The sequence below is a fragment of the Styela clava genome, chromosome 12, assembly GCF_964204865.1.
Source record: "Styela clava chromosome 12, kaStyClav1.hap1.2, whole genome shotgun sequence".
Classification (NCBI taxonomy): domain Eukaryota; kingdom Metazoa; phylum Chordata; class Ascidiacea; order Stolidobranchia; family Styelidae; genus Styela; species Styela clava.
Genome location: NC_135261.1, coordinates 9,324,496 through 9,342,286, shown reverse-complemented (window position 1 = coordinate 9,342,286; position 17,791 = coordinate 9,324,496). Strand labels below are relative to the sequence as shown.

The following is a 17,791-nucleotide window of genomic DNA, read 5'->3' as shown; positions in this document are numbered from 1 at the left end:
GGAACTTCCAATCACACGTGGTGCAGGGCGTGTCCGAAATTAGGTCTGAGCTCATTGAGTGTTTCAATGGCATTCAGAGCTCTCCGGTTTGGGACGAACGCTCTGTGAGGGAGGCGGCAGGTCTAAAGCGTCTGCTAGAAGATGGTGAGTTTTCATTTTTTCTCGCTTTTTTCTCTACAATATCCTATCACGTGGATGTATTATACGGCGCATTGCAGTCAAGTCTAATGGATGGAGCGTCTGTGCAGTCGTGTATTTCAGACTTCTGCGATGCTGTATCTCGTATCCGGGAAACAATAAAATACGACGAAACATGGAGTGCTTCATAACGCCGCGGGCAAACAACGCAGCGTTTGATTTTGTCTGCGAAGGAATGCTGTGACATTCTGGTGAATCAAATAAGCAATCGTCTGCGCACTGAACACCTTGCCGCGTTCTATTTGATGAACCCCAAAAATTTTTCAAAATTTGCACGTCAATTTCCCATCCATTTGTTGGCTACTGTCTCCAAATTTTACCCCATGATAAACGTGGGTAAATTGGAAAATGAATTGCGATGTATATACACCAATCAAACTTTTTTGAACATCACATCAACTTGCGCGCTCTATGGGTTCCTCATAGATAACACTCTAGTAACTACCTTTGCAGCGTCTGCAAAATTTCTGGACATCATTTTGACGACGCCTATTTTTTCCGCCGACGCAGAGCGAACATTCAGCACGCTGAAGCGTATTAAAACGTATCTCAGAAACACAATGAAGCAAGATAGATTAAATTCCTTGGCTGTTTTATCCATTCACAGAGACGTTATTTCTGGGATGCATGACTTTAATCAGCGCGTTATTAAGCATTTTGCTTCCAAGAAACCGCGGCGTGTTGCATATATGTTCAAGCAGTAGAAGTCTAGCAGCATATATATCTATGAGTGAGCGACGCATGTCCTTATCTTTGCATTAACTTTCCTTTCTTCATAGTAACGTTTTAAACCTTATTTTAGGTTTTGTCTGCTTTCCCGAAGTTTCTGTTAATATGTCATTGTATTTATCTGGGTAAATATTGCCTTTCCTTTTGAAAGAGGTTTCGAAATAAACTATGTCTATATTTATTAATCCCTTGACTTGGACCGGTTTTAAAGACACTTTCTTATTGTTAAAAATTGTCGCTTTTGCCGATTGGTTGTTACCGATGGAATGGTTTTTATACTCATAAAATGATGGGAGAACTCACAGCGCTCATCCTGTCCCCGTAGATGGGGGTGACTTGGTCCCGCAGTAGCTCGCCCCGGTTGTCAAAATGACCACGCGCCGCCACTGGTATAAACTGTATCTGACGAAAACCGTAGATGAACTTTGTTTGAAAAATTTCATTCTTCATCTCCACACAAATTCAAATTTGCATTGGTAGTATATTTGTACTTTACTTGCAATCTCAATAAATAAAATTTGCTTACTCCACAAATAATTACCAATTTACCTTTTTGACCTCAATAAAATTTTATAAACAGTTCGCTCAGCTGTAAATCATTCATTTACTCACCTGTTTTGTTACAAATTGTCAAGAACTAGGAATTTCAAACAAAATATTTTGTATGTCAAAACAACAAAAACCTTTTTCCTAACAAACTTTGTTTACACCATTACTTTTCATGTAGCCTACTAAATTGTTTAGCCTACCAGTTGACATTGCAAGCTAGCTAACGTTACTAAGGACATTTTGCTAAATAGACAATTTCATCTCTTGACTTGATAATGCCCTCGTACTAACATTTCTTATTTTGACTGCTTTTGGATGATTCAGTTTTAATCAAAAGAGTATAGATGCGTCCGAGACAAACCTTGTATACTTTTCCGGGTTATTTTGAAGCAATTCCCATCAGTTGTAATTCGTTTCGTGTTTTCAACAAATAAAAAAGGAAACCTCAATTTTCTTCCAACCTCAATGACTTCGCCATTTTCCTCCATGTTTTTATTTTAAGTATAGCTACCAAACTCAAATCATGTATCGCCCCTCTAGCACATGTTTTGCCTGCGATCATCATCACTCAATAGAAAGTACTGCATGGACATTTGGAAGCGAATGTTCGAATCTAATTGAATAGTAAATTATCGGTTCATACAAAAATTTTGAATCTCCACCCTCTTTTTTTGCCTCTTTTTTTAATTGAATATTTTATGTAAAATGCATTTCTGACATACGGCTTTTTTTCTTCGGAGTGGGTTATTGATGGAACATGTTTTTCATTGTGCGTGAACACTCAGCGAACAGTCTGGGTGACGGATTCTATGTTTTTAGTAGCCTAATTAATGTATCAGGATAACCCATCAAAATAAAAATAAAAAGCTGCATAAAATTACATGTCTTCGAGTAAGTATTCGAGTTCACTTGATGCAAACAAAAACTAGGAAAAAAAAACATGAAAATGGCATTCCATGGTGAGGATACGCGAAAAAAAAATGTTAGTCATCGAGCAGCGACACCCGTGATGAAAATCTAACTTTGATACAGGAAGAATAGAAAGAAGTCGAACAAATATATTATGTTATTAAAAAAACTTAAAGTAAAAAAACCAAGTCGTTATTACCAACCAACCATGATATTAAAAAAACTTAAAGTAAAAAAACCAAGTCGTTACAAAAAAGAGACTACGGCAGTGGCAAGTAACGGTGAGGTACCCATGGGCAACAGAATAGCAACACACAGCAGACTATGACAGTCAGCGTAGGAGAGCTATTCAAAAATACTTCTGAAATTGTTTTTAGGACGCGCGGACTGCTAGAAGCCAGGTACGCGGGCATACGTCATAAAGCAGGTATTAAAAAATATATTTGGAACTATGAGCACGTCTGTCTTGTTACAATTTTGTTAATATGGGAGCAAGTTCAAGACAATATCTGGCACTGTGGCAAGGTTTCCAGGATTGGAGTCATTGGAAAATTGGAGAAAAAGATTAGAATATGATGAAAATACATCATTCTAGATTGGAACTGAGAAATCTAAAAAGGGAAACATACCAGACTACACAATCAGAATATAAAACACATTATTGGTAACGGTAAGACTTAACTTACTTGTAGACATTGATTGATTTTTTGTCGAGATTATTTAGCAACTAAAGAGACACTAGTTTTGAAAAAATTTGTTTTATAGAAATATCACCACGACAATAAACATTAAAAAAAAAACAGAAAAAGTTGGATTCGATAAGGATTTCAGCCATATGATTGCATTGAATCAAATAACAAATAAATTATATTTATCCAAAGATTTGAGTTAATTAATGCAGATTGGAATCATCGGGATTTCGAAAATGCCTATCCCTATGCAATAGCTTACAGAAGAGATTTTCAAAATGGCAAGTAGAACTAGTAGAAAATGGTATAGCCTTCCTTTGATGATTTGAAATATTTTTTAAAGGCTGTCCAAGCAGAGTTTCTCTGCAATGCAGGCTATGGGATTGCCGCATTTATATCCTATTGACCAGATAAAATGAAAATGTACCCTCGTCAAATGAGCAACTGTGAATGTCAGACAGTTTGGAGCATAGTACATAGCTGCGAGCATAGCTGTACAAAGGAAATGTTACAGTAAAGGTTCGTATATCTGTTATAATTCTGAATAACACCACAATATTACACCAATATGAATTTCAGGTCCAACAGCTATAAGGAGATGCAATGAAATTCTAATATCTACATTTTCTTATCTTTGTTAAAGAAATAAGAATGTAATACAACTCGGCACAGTGTCAATAATATGATATAACTGAGATGTAAAAGTATTATTTACTTTTAATAGAACATAAAATATATTTGTTCAAAAAAACATTCATATCGGTATAAAGCAAAAAGATTAAATTTCGTTTTTATTGGGAACAATCATTAAATTTACCATTTTAATTTAAATGTTTTATTTGCAGACTTCATGTAGAAGTGATTGTCGGAAAAATGTTGAAGAGTCGAAATGAAGTAAATAAAGCCCAGAATAGATAAAAAGTTATTACACTTTCTTTCAGTGAAATATCAATAAAAGTTTTAGTAAACTACATAATGGACAATGAAACTTCCTCATAATAATTTCTGCATATTTAGTGAAAATTTGGCACCTTCGAAATTGAAGATAATATGAAAAAAAAATTTGTGATCCGATTTTGTAATTACGTCTGCGATAAGAAGGTATGGTAATGTGATTAGTAAATATCCATAATTGTTACCCGTCATAGATTTTGGTTAGTTGTGTTTTGTGCTTGATAGCCATTTTTATGCAGATGAGAGAAACACCGCATTTCAGCGGGTAAAACGTTTTGCTAATAGTGAATCGGCAATTTCTCGTATGCGGTATAAGTTATTTATTATATCAGTAGTCAAACCTTGGGCACACCAGAAGCGCTATAAGACCGATCTTTGGTAAAAAGCTTTGGCCTGTTCAAGTTATTCTCAAAGTGAAGAGCACTGTCTTCTGACTGATAAATCAATCGAAACCCCAAAAGCTGTTATTACATTGAGCAGTTTTGCTTATTTGATTTTCAAGCCCTTTAGCTGCCCGAAAGTGATTGTCGTTAACACTGGAGAATCTAGAAATGTGTTGGTACTAGGAACGACTATAACAATGGGATTCTTTGACTTGTATGTTGTGTTTGAAATTTCTATTGTAAAAAAGGCGTCCAAGGTTGAGTCAACCTGACAACCAATATTGTACTCAATATAAAAAAAAATGTCCGACATTCTCAACACAGACAGCGGGAGAAAAAAGGGAAAAGTAATGAATTTTACCATACATATTTTCATCTAGGTAATCAATCATTAATTATTAGTTCAAAATTGATTGATTGTAGCATGACAGGCCTGATGTTGGTTGCCTATGTTACCAACGTAAATTTGTAGCGTGCATGAAAATTGATTCCATTCAATATTTTCCGATACCACTATCAAACTAAAGGTACGGGTAATTATACTTCTGAATGAAAATGTCCTAAAAATAAAAATTAATTTTTATTTCATTGCTAGGACAACATTATAATAATATAGGCTCAGTCCATGCTTTATTTCCCCCCATGTTCATGTTGAAAATGTTGAATTTGTTTTTGTGTAATACTGGGTTATTCAATAGGCTGCTCGCGCTTGTTTTGTTGTGCTGCGCCGCCATTTTGATGACTCAAGCGCATTAAATACACATTTCTAACACTATCAACTAGTTGAACTATGTATGTCTGAAGAAGTCTGACCTTGGTCAGACGAAACGTTACAGAAATATATTTGTGTTAGTGTGCAGCAAGACTCTTGAATAAGAATGTACGCTATTGTCACGGAATAATTGGGTTGTCCATATTAAAATTCTGTTACCACACTGTATGCTTTCGTACACCTGAATGTGACCTTGTGTGTAATGGAGGTTTGAGGAAAACGTATTTATTGCACTTGTGTTTGTATGATCACCAAAATGATTAACAATTATATTTATACATGTCATCGTGACAAGAATTTCAAAACACATAATTACACGAAAAGGAGTTTAACATTTCCAACATGATTAAGAAGCAATGAATAAGGAATGAATTGTTCCTAACCACAATAATTTTTCCTCGGTAATCAACTATAAAAATCATGATCCATTGGTTTCATAAATTATGCCTTCCATCGTATACATTGTTTATTTGTTACATGTAAATCAGACTTAACGATTTTTTTTCCTTTGAAAATTTTATGCTTTCTCTATGAATTTAATTTTGGCAATGTGATGTGTATTTATAAATAAAAATGTTAAAACTACTATATATATATATATATATATCAAGTTGACGAGTTTTGAGAATTATGTACGCGTACAATCAAAATTAATTTGGTATTGAAAACGTTGACTAATTGTTCATTTTATAAATCAGTGCGCAAAATTAGAAATTGATGACAATTATCAGAATGTGTTTAGATATGGAATGCGCGAGATATGGGAAAAATATATATTTCAAAAGTCTGACGAAAGTATAAAATATTTGAAATCAATGGCGCCATAACTTGGTAATAAAAAATCAGCTTAAATGATTTTATGCAAGAATTGATACGGAGATTCGTATTTTTAAATTGTTTGAAATATTGTTTCATTCATCATCAAATTAGAAAATGCTGAAAAGACGACATGGTTAACTGGGTCGACGGTACTGCAAGATATACATTGCTGACCAGTTCTAAATCGTTCAGAGAATTGCCATTGCTGAGAGAGTCGACAATACTGACATATAGTCAACATCAGTGGCGGCGCGCCAATAGGGCCAACCGGGGCAATGCCCCGGTTGTTTTTTCAGTATAATAAAAAATATTCGAAAAATACCTCAATATCGTTTGCACAGACTGTCTACACTAGCCATATTCTCCCGACATGGTTCATTTTTCGCTCGCAAAGCCGAACGTCGACGCCGATTTTGCCCCGGTTGCTCATTGTATATCGTATTCTCTCTTTTATTTTCCACTCGCCGCGTTTGTCTCGTTTGTTTTCTGTTTCTTTTACTAAATCATCGGGGCCGATCGGGGCTAGCCCCGAAATTATGACGACACAATGCCGACGTTTCTTACAACAACGCGTTGACATATTCACGCATTCCTTCTCGTTCGTTGGTTGCTTGAAGAGTTGATAGTTTCCTCGCCTTCGTTTTTGTCGCTTGTTTCACTATTTGAATCAGTTAGAGACCTTTAGTCCATTTGCTTTCGATTTTTTCCACATTCCTTTTGAGCTCCTCACTTCTTTCCGGCTTCGCATTTCTTAGCCTTAGACCTCATAATGAATAAGGTTGTTGCACTACTTCGCACTCCGTTTTCACAGCTGCCGCTGGAACAAAAATTAGAGGTACAACGTCTTGGGCCTTATCAACCAAAAAATTGTTCACTGGAACAATCCCATGACGGAGGAAAGCGTCGGCGTACATTCTGCGCAGAAACTTGGTATAAAAAACACGAATGGTTGTGTTACAGCCAGGACAAAAATGCACTTTTTTGTTTTTATTGCCTACTTTTTGCTACCGCCCGTGACTCACGTTGGTGTAAATTTGGTTTTAGAGATCTTAAACATCTTTCCGAGCGTGCCAGGGATCATCAATCTTCTATGGAGCATCTGGACAATGCAGTAAAATACCGAACATTCGGAAATGTTAATATTGCAGCACAGTTGGGTGAAGGACGCGCCGTTTCTATTCGTCGGCACAACCAAAACGTCGAGAAAAACCGCCATGTTCTCGGTCGATTGATAGATGTTTTGAAGTTCATTGGTTGTCACGAGCTGTCCCTCCGTGGGCACGATGAACGGGCTGGCTCTTCTAATAGAGGGGTATTTTTGGATATGGTGGAATACACCGCATCCCTAGATACAGTATTGAGAGATCATCTTGATGCCGCAACTGTTTCGAAAGGGACATCTAAGAATATTCAAAATGCTTTGCTCGACTCAATGTATAAAATTTATTTACAACATTTGGCTCTGAAAATTGAGAATTGCCAGTTCCTTTCGATTCAGTCTGACGAGACAACTGACATCACGTGCGTTTCCCAACTGGCTGTGATTTTTCGGTTTGTGAAAGATGGTAAACCTACCGAGAGATTTCGCAGCTTTGTATCAATCGTTGATCGCAGGGCTTGCGGGATATCGGCTGTACTGAAAGAAGTGTTACAGCCTCACAACGCGAATTCAAAATTGATAGCTCAAACTTATGACGGCGCGGCAGTCATGAGTGGGTCGAAACATGGTGTTCAAGTTTATATGAAAGAAGATTTTCCTCATGCGCATTTTTTACATTGTTATGCACACCAATTTAACCTCGTTATTAAAAATATGTGTCTTGATAGCCCTCTCGTCCGTATATTTTTTGCAAATGTTTCGTGGTTTTCTTCAGTTTTTTCCGTTTCGCCGAAGCGCTCTGACCTCCTTCGCCAGATATGTAGTCGCCGTCTCCCAGCTTGTGCACCAACACGTTGGAACTTCCAATCACGCGTGGTGCAGGGCGTGTCCGAAATTAGGTCTGAGCTCATTGAGTGTTTCAATGGCATTCAGTCAAGGCTAATGGATGGAGCGTCTGTGCAGTCGTGTATTTCAGACTTCTGCGATGCTGTATCTCGTATCCGGGAAACAATAAAATACGACGAAACATGGAGTGCTTCTTTACGCCGCGGGCAAACAACGCAGTGTTTGATTTTGTCTGCAAAGGAATGCTGTGAATTCTGGTGAATCAAATAGGCGATCGTCTGCGCACTGAACACCTTGCCGCGTTCTCTTTGATGAACCCCAAAAATTTTTCAAAATTTGCACGTCAATTTCCCATCCATTTGTTGTTCACTGTGTCCAAATTTTACCCCATGATAAACGTGGGTAAATTGGAAAATCAATTGCGATGTATATACACCAATCAAACTTTTTTGAACATCACATCAACTTGCGCGCTCTATGGGTTCCTCATAGATAACACTGTAGTAACTACCTTTGCGGCGACTGCAAAATTTTTGGACATCATTTTGACGACGCCTATTTCTTCCGCCGACGCAGAGCGAACATTCAGCACGCTGAAGCGTATTAAAACGTATCTCAGAAACACAATGAAGCAAGATAGATTAAATTCCTTGACTGTTTTATCCATTCACAGAGACGTTATTTCTGGGATGCATGACTTTAATCAGCGCGTTATTGAGCAATTTGCTTCCAAGAAACCGCGGAGTGTTGCATATATGTTCAACAGTGTAAATCTAGCAGCATATATATCTATGAGTGAGCGACGCATGTCCTTATCTTTGCATTACCTTTCCTTTCTTCATAGTAACGTTTTAAACCTTATTTTAGGTTTTGTCTGCTTTCCCGAAGTTTCTGGTAATATGTCATTGTATTTATCTGGGTAAATATTGCCTTTCCTTTTGAAAGAGGTTTCAAAATAAACTATGTCTATATTTATTAATCCCTTGACTTGGACCGGTTTTAAAGACACTTTCTTATCATTAAAAATTGTCGCTTTTGCCGATTGGTTGTTACCGATGGAATGGTTTTTATACTCATAAAATGATGGGAGAACTCACAGCGCTCATCCTGTCCCCGTAGATGGGGGTGCTTTGGTCCCGCAGTAGCTTGCCCCGGTTGTCAAAATGACCACGCGCCGCCACTGGTCAACATCATGGGCATTGCTACAGATAAGACATTGCGGTCGTGGACAAATCATATACATCACCCAATAGCTAGGGCTGTGCATTTTTAATCGAATATTCGAATTTTATCGAATAGTGTATTATCGGTTCATACGAAAATTCTGAATCGCCTCCATCTTTTTTTTGTTTGTCAAAAGTCTCAAATTTTTTATTAAATCTGTTATGTATAATGGTCTGACATATGACTTTTTCCATCCAAGTGGATTTTTATTAATTTTTTTGCTGTGTGTGAACACTCAGAAAATAGTTTGGGTAATGGATTCTATGTAATTCATGTATCTGGAAAACCCATAACATAAAAAGTGGCATACAATCACATAGCTTCGAGTAAGCATTCAAGATTTGGTTCGGGAAATTATTTGATTCGATTCTGAAATCATCAGGCTTCCGAATGTTCATCCCGACGCAATAGCTCACAGGTGAGATTTGCCATGGGGCAAGTATAACTAGTTGAAAATTGTTTTGCGTTTCTTCGATTGAATATTTGAAATATATAGAGTTGCCTTGCAATGCAGGCTATGAAATTGCATTTTTTTCATATCTTTGTTAGAGAAATGAAAGTGAGATACAACTCGGCACTTTGTTAAGAATATGATATAACTGAGATAAGTATCAATTATATTTAACCCTCCACTGTACACAGAATATCTCAAGGTCAAACTTTTTTTTAGAAATTTTTGAAATTTTTCCGCATAAAATTTTTTTTTTGGAGGAATGTGTTTTAATCAAGCCAGGCTATCTGTCAGGAAGCAAGCAGAGCCCTGAACTTATTACTTATAACCTTATTTACATCAATACTTTATCTGAACTGATTTTTTATCAGTTATCGTTGCAAGCTATCAAACGTTCCTAACGTCATATTTTTAAATTACCAACTCAAATTGTCTTGATAACGCCGACTTGCTAACAATTCATATTTTCTCTCCGCTGTTGTAGTGTTAGCGACAATCATAACTTGTTTCTATTTTCATGACGTTTTATGTTGTTACGCAGACGTTGCAAACGTATCGACGCAGCATTATTGCGACATAGTCCTGTTTCAGAAGTTTCTCGATTAATCCCGGGCATTCTGAATTGTCGCCACGCTGCTTCGATGAGTTGGCACCTTCTGCACGATTCGGATTGAAATTATTAATTGGGTTTAATATCAAGTGTTTATACTGGAGTTGTAATTTACGGATAAATTCGTTATTTCAAGTAAAATTAATTAAAAAGACTGAAAGTTGCTTATTTCGAAACTCACTAAATTCATAAATTGGATCGATAAAGGGCCCATTGTAATTAGACAAACAGATGACAACCAGAAATATAATTGGATCGATGACATATGGTAATTAGTATTCCAAACCCGAATCGATAACCCCCAATGGAAACAATTTCACCATACGCACCTACGTATAAATATGGTTATAATTTGATATTTAAAAGAGAGGGAGGTATTGAAAGGTCTTCTATTGGGAGTCGAATCGTCTTGATAAGTGTCGTCTCGTCCGTCACTCGATGTTCTAATGTTGTCTGCATCGTTTGTTCTCCGTGTCTATCTACAACATTAAATTACTTCAACAACGTTCAACGTGTTCTTTATAGGCTGAAGTAATATAATGTAGGGATACAGGTTAGGGTTGTATTATAGTCCAAATAGAATGATAACTGCTGCCCTTTGTATTTAGTCACATAAGTTAAGTTGTATTTACTTTGGATTATAATTTGTTGAATTGAGTTGCCTGGAGATCCTAAACATTCGGTGTGTAAATATTGTTTTAACTTGTATGATTTATTCTGTATTTTAGTATTGTGAATACTTTTTTATCCTATGTGATTTTATCTGTAAATATTTGTGACATTATCTGCTAATTGCTGTGAATTGGTATTGCTTGTAAAAATGGTAATACTGTTATATTAGATTAATTGTGCAATATAAGCTATTTAGTTTTATCTATTATTTTGACAGAAAACCGTTCCTTATACCCGGTATCAAGATTTACGTTACGTTTCATTAACAACATTCCGTTTCTCCTACCCGGTAAGTTCTATTTTCCTGATTTCTGTTCGAGATTTGATTTGAAGTGTCTGTTGATTGTTATTAAAGATATTCACAGAATTTCAGGTTGAATTATATTGAGGCAGCACTTGAAAGGCACAGAAGAATCTGGGGGCACTTTAACCCTGTTTACAGACTTTAATTGCTTGAAAGCACGGATTAGTTGTAACAATTAACCGATATAAGTTTGAGGTCGAGATTGGGTTATTGGGACGCGTTTTTGAAGTCTCCAATCTCCTTGATGTGCGTGAGAAGTAACCAGGCTACATAGAATCGAGCGCAACATGTAGTACATAATTGTGGTGATTGGTGAACCAATGTTAACCCATAGAAAAGAGACGCGTCGGAGAAGATAACTTGCCTACTTTCCCACGTTATTTTTAAAGCACGTGTTATTGCCTGCGATCGCAGTTTTGACCACAGAGTCGACATGGTTAACTGATTAGACGGTGCTGCGAGAGACAATATTGCTAACAGCTTCGCCATTTTTGAGTGAGTCGTCATTGCAGAGTTAATCGACATTACTGAAATTATCGGCATAATGAACACCGCTGACAGATTTGACATTGAATAGCCTATTTGTACAAATTAGAAATACCGCCCAATAGCCCACAGGAGACATTTTTCAAATGACGATTGGAACTATATATTCATAACTATTTCTACTAACGCCTGATACAAAACTCGATTGTGAATAGATCGTGAACAATCTGTCTTTTCCAATAGGACTTCGTTAAAAAAAACTATAGAACTTTTCATTCATGTTGCTCCTTTAATTTTTGAGATACTCATTTTTTTACATTCATTTATTACACTTGTAAGAAATTGTACATAACGATGAACAATTCAACATATATATTAGCAACATTCAGCCGTCTTTGTTTATTTCCAATTGGTCGAACTGGTCACTTTTTTTCTGCAATCGCATTTGCATGGTTTCTGCAATTATAATGCACAGATGAAAGATATAAAATATTCTATATTGAGTGGGTACAATGCATTTTTCAGTTTTTTATTTCAATAATTTTTAAATGAATATAATTTTACAAATCACTATTGGCATTCAATCTATGAAAAACTTGTTAAATCCAAAATTGTTAGAGTCCAGAGTTAATGCAGAAAAACTAATACAATAAAAATGATCAAAAATACCTGCATTAAATGTTAGAAATACACATTTTTGTAGAAAACTGAACTCAATATACTTTTCCTGTATTATTTTAAACGTACAATAAGAAAAATTATTCAAATAACTTGAAGTTTGGATATTTCTTTACCTTAATCGATACATCTCCTTTGTACAGTCTTCCATTTTCTATGTAGATTGTCAACGCTACACCAACGCACCAAATAGTCTGACATTCGCATCCGGATCTTCTATTTGAGGTTCGACGCAGATAAAATTCAGAATTGCGCTCGTGGTGAAGTTTTAGCATATTATCATTAGAATTGTGATATTTGCCAAGCTGGCCACACGAATTTTGATAAGGCCTTGAAATATAAAAGATTTTTTTAAATGTATCAGTCAATTTATAGAAACAACTTGAAATATAAAAAAAAAATCCGAAAAAAACTTTCTGATGCATGCTGGACAGTCCCTGATTTTTTAGCTACTCGGCATAGCGATTCCTTCAAAATAATTAGACAAAGTGTTTTCTGTCTCATTATTGCTATTCCTATAAAAAATGATTCAAATTGAAATCTCTTAATATTGCTTAGGAATTAAAAATTGGCATTTGTGCGCTCGGATTTACTAGTCGTTTGGAACTTACAGATCCGTATACTAAAAAATCAATTTTACTATAATCTATTCGTGGTCGTGTGATATTGCATTAAAAGTACGACTCGTGTCTATTTGACATATCATATATATTTATAACAAATTAAATTTGTTATCATGCATAATCTGAATGAAGAACAAGAAAGTCCTTTTTACGTAGAAATACTTACCTACATTCTTTCGTGACAATATTGATCGGCCTGTACAGTTCAACCATTTTGTTACATTTCGTCGATCCATAACGAGCAATGTAAGAGCATTTTCTGTCTTTGCAACTTGTTGTCTTACCTTTATTTGACATATGTCATATGGTCCTGATGAATAACTGTCGAAATATGATATATGAGGTTGAAATAGTTTAATTCCTGACACAGGGAAAATTTTCTTCTTTCAATTGATGTTTCGATACTGGAAAATATTGATTACTGAATTTTTACTGAAGTCAGAGTCATCAGCTGTATCAGCAACAAATGTATCGAATGAAATTATTATAAAACTTGTTGGAAATGTCACATTACACCATTTAAATTTGCATCCAATGTGAAAACAAATCTTTTGAATTTGAGAATCTCAATTGAGATTGAGAGATGTAGATGTTCATTATGTAGATTTTATCAGTAATGTTGACACTCTCAGTAATGACATTTCTCTTAACAATGTCGAACTAGCTAGCACTGTCTTATCTGACAGTACCGTCGACTCAGTTAGTCAAGTTAAAAATTAAAATAATTATGATCTTTCAGTCTTTTGATCCAATGCAAAATCTTGAAAATTTGTAACAAAACTGTGATGATTTACAACTGAGAGAACTGTGAAGGTAAATTTGTTATTAGCAAATTTTTTCTCGAAGTATTTTTTCTCTTTCAACTGTTTTATTTCTATTTTGTCGAGTATACCGCTGATGAAACATTTGAGTTTATATTTTAAAAATAGAATATTTAAATTCTATTTCTATTGCTGGGCGCACAAACCACTCTTAACTTAAGATCCGTAAATGAATGAAGTTTTATTAAATAATGAATTGCAATTAAACCTAGATCAATGCAATTCTAGGAGGTTTGGGGGGAGTGTAAAAAAAAGATTGCAAAAGTGAAAAAAAAATTCACAATCAAAAACGCTCATGCTAATCACAGACAACCTTTGACTATAGCTAAAATAAAGGACTTCAATACCATTGCAGCCTTTTTCTTAATAATCGTGCGTAAGATTGTCATCATGGGAAACTTATATGACCTGTTGGAGAAGCGATGTACATTTGCAAAAATTACTCATATCACATGAATCGTGTTGTTGGGGTTTGATGTTCCGTGTTGTATATTAAGAATAATATCGTCTGACCTCATTTGTTTTTCTTGTAGTTCTCATCTTCTAATTACTGAGGGAAATAGACGAAATATTGGATAATATGAACAAGATTTCCATTTGATGAATGATTCCAAAGCCTATCTTTAAATGTATATTTTTAAATGTATATATAGGACGCTGAGATATGCGTTATGATAGAAAAAGTTGAATAATTTCTCTCGTTTTCAATGTAATATGGTCAGTAAGCTATATAAAAATCGTATACTGGTAGTAGCTTACATTGCATTTTGTTTTTGCCTATGGTTGCTCTCTTATCTTGCAAGCATAGGCACTTTTAGCAAATTTGGGCAGAATTTAAAAATAAAATTTATTGGACTACGTTCTAACAAGGTTTATTTTTATCTTGTACCATAAACTATTTCCATTAAAGGTTGCTTAATTGAATTTTTTTGAGTATAATATATCCGTATAGGTGGTAGGCAGGCTATTACACTCTGTTACATATTTCAAAAAATATGATTTTGCTCATTTATAGTATTCATAAGATCTTTATTTCCATTTTCCATCTGAACACTATTAGAACTATTTACATCAAGATGAGGATGAAAATATTTGTTATAGTCTTTCTAATGACGGAAGTTCGAGCTTGTTGTACGAAAACTGTGGGAGAATTCGTTCCTTCAGAATTTTTTGCCAAGTTCGATGAAGAGGCATGTATTCATCAGTATACTATATATTGTAAATAGAATATAATAAAATAAAAAGTGACGCAATGTTATACATTACAGGTTTCTCAAACTGAGTCATTGGAATTTGATTTCCCTGAAGATAAAAACTTTGTTCACGGCAAATATACTAAATGCGCGCCGTTCAGGTAATCAGTTAAAACTGAAACATAATTAGTACGTTTATTTACTAACAAGCGCTGTAACAGATAGCTTGCAATAAAATAATAAATCTAACCATTGAGGTTCTCAAATTCAAAAAATTTGTTTTCACATTGGATGCAAATTTAAATGGTTTTATGTGACATGTCCAACAAGTTTTATAATAATTTCATTCGATACATTTGTTGCTGATACAGCTGATGACTCTGACATCAGAGTAAAAATTCAGTAATCAATATTTCCCAGTATCGAAACATCAATTAAAAAAAAAAAATTTTTTGTGTCAAGAATTAAACTATTTCAACCTCATATATTATATTTCGACAGTTAATCATCAGGACCAGATGACGTATGTCAAATAAAGAAGGGAGCTGGTAAGACAACAAGTTGCAAAGACAGAAAATGCTCTTACATTGCTCGTTATGGATCGACGAAATGTAACAAAATGGTTGAACTGTACAGGCCGATCAAAATTGTCACGAAAGAATGTAGGTAAGTATTTCTACGTGAAATGGACTTTCTTGTTCTTTATTCATATTGTGTATGATAACAAATTTAATTCGTTATAAATATATATGGTATGTCAAATAGACACGGGTCGTAGTTTTGATGCGATATCACACGACCACGAATAGATTATAGTATTATTGATTTTTGAGTATACCGATCTGTTCCAAGCGACTAGTAAATCCGAGCGCACAAATGCCGTTTTTCAATGTCTAAGCAATATTAAGAGATTTCAATTTGAATCATTTTTCATAGGAATAGCAATAATGAGACAGAAAACACTTTGTCTAATTAATTTGATAAAATCGCTATGCCGAGTAGGTAAAAAATCCGGGACTGTTCAGCATGCATCAGAAAGTTTTCTCGGATTTTTTTTTTATATTTTAAGTTGTTTCTACAAATACATAAATTTAGCATGAATTGACTGATACATCAAAAAATCTTTTATTTTTATAGGCCTTATCAAAATTCGTGTGGCCAGCTTGGCAAATATTACGATTCAAATGATAATATGCCAAAACTTTACCACGAGCGCAATTCTGAATTTTATCTGCGTCGAACCTCAAATAGAAGATCCGGATGCGAATGTCAGACTATTTGGTGCGTTGGTGTAGGGTTTACAATCTACATAGAAAATGGAAAACTGTACAAAGGAGATGTATCGATTAAGGTAAAGAAATATCCCAACTTTAAATTATTTGAATTTTTTTTTCATTGTTTAAAAATAATTCAGTAAAAGTATGTTGAGTTCAGTTTTCTACAAAAATGTGTATTTCTAACATTTACGGCAGACATTTTTGATCATTTTTATTGTATTAGTTTTTCTGCATTAACTTCACAATTTTGGATTTAACAAGTATTTCATAGATTGAATGCCAATAGTGATTTGTAAATTTATTTAAAAATTATTGATATAAAAAACTAAAAAATGCATTTTACCCACTCAATATAGAATATTTTATATCTTCCATCTGTGCATTATAATTGCAGAAACCATGCAAATGCGATTGCAGAAAAAAGTGACCAGTTCGACCAATTGGAATTGGCTAATATGTTGAATTGTTCATCGTTAAAATTATGTACAATCTTTTACAAGTGTAATAAATGAATGTATAAAAATGAACATCTCAAAAATTAAAGAAGCAACATGAATAAAAAGTCCTATAGTTTTTTTTAACGAAGTCCTATTGGATAAGACAGATTGTTCACAATCCATTCACAATCGAGTTTTGTATCAGGCGTTAGTAGAAATAGTTATGAATATATAGTTCCAGTCGTCATTCGAAAAATGTTTTCTGTCGGCTATTGGGCGGCATTTCTAATTTGTACAAGCCTACTTGTATGCAATGTCAAATCTGTCAGCGGTGTTCATTATGCCGATAATTCCAGTAATGTCGAATAACTCAGCAATGGCGACTCTCTCAAAAATGCCGAATCTGAACCCAATAGGATCGGCCCGGTTATAATTGGCTAATCTGTGTCATAATTTGGAATTATGGCTGAATTAAATGTATTTTGGGGGGTCAATAGTATTTCATAGTGTTCTGCATGTGAACGAAACCAATTTCAAAACTCAAAATGTTTGAGTTCAAAGTGTCCATGCTTGATCCGAGTGTTCTTAATTACGGTGACGTCATCATATTTTTTTATGTATAATTTTTATTTTGCAACAAGTTCAATTTTATTTGTATAAGTATTTCAAAGCTTAAAAATAAACAAAATATCTGTTGTTAGTTGAAAACGAAGTATTTTGAACGCGCGAGCAACGTTCTCCGGCTCATAATAAACAAACAAAGATACCAGACAGCACGCGATCAATTGCTCTTCGATAAAACCTGGATAAAACGAATATCACTTCACTTACAAATCCCACTTTTGTTTTATTTTGAAGGTGACGTAAAACTCGTCCAAAGGAAGTCTCTTTCTCTCGCATATCAATCACGTGTTGACCACAGCGTTAAAAGTGAGAAACTTTTTCTCGAAATTTTTTGAAATTCCTCTTTTCTTACCGGCATGTGGTCGGACGCATTTATGCTACGTAATTTGGGCGCGTTTTAGTGGAAAGCGACGAAAATAAGCTTTTTAGGGACACATTAGTGAT

The 17,791-nt window shown here is 34.8% G+C and overlaps 1 long non-coding RNA gene across 2 annotated transcripts; it reads left to right on the top strand.

Moving 5' to 3' along the window:
* Positions 1-10,636: 10,636 nt before the first annotated feature.
* On the top strand, positions 10,637-16,728 carry LOC144430369 (uncharacterized). Of its 2 annotated transcripts, XR_013479495.1 has the most exons (6): positions 10,637-10,914; positions 11,122-11,193; positions 15,085-15,170; positions 15,511-15,675; positions 16,147-16,360; positions 16,681-16,728. It is a non-coding gene; the product is annotated as an uncharacterized LOC144430369 (long non-coding RNA). The 2 variants fall into 2 exon arrangements; XR_013479496.1 differs by lacking the exon at positions 15,085-15,170.
* The last annotated feature ends 1,063 nt before the right edge of the window (positions 16,729-17,791 follow it).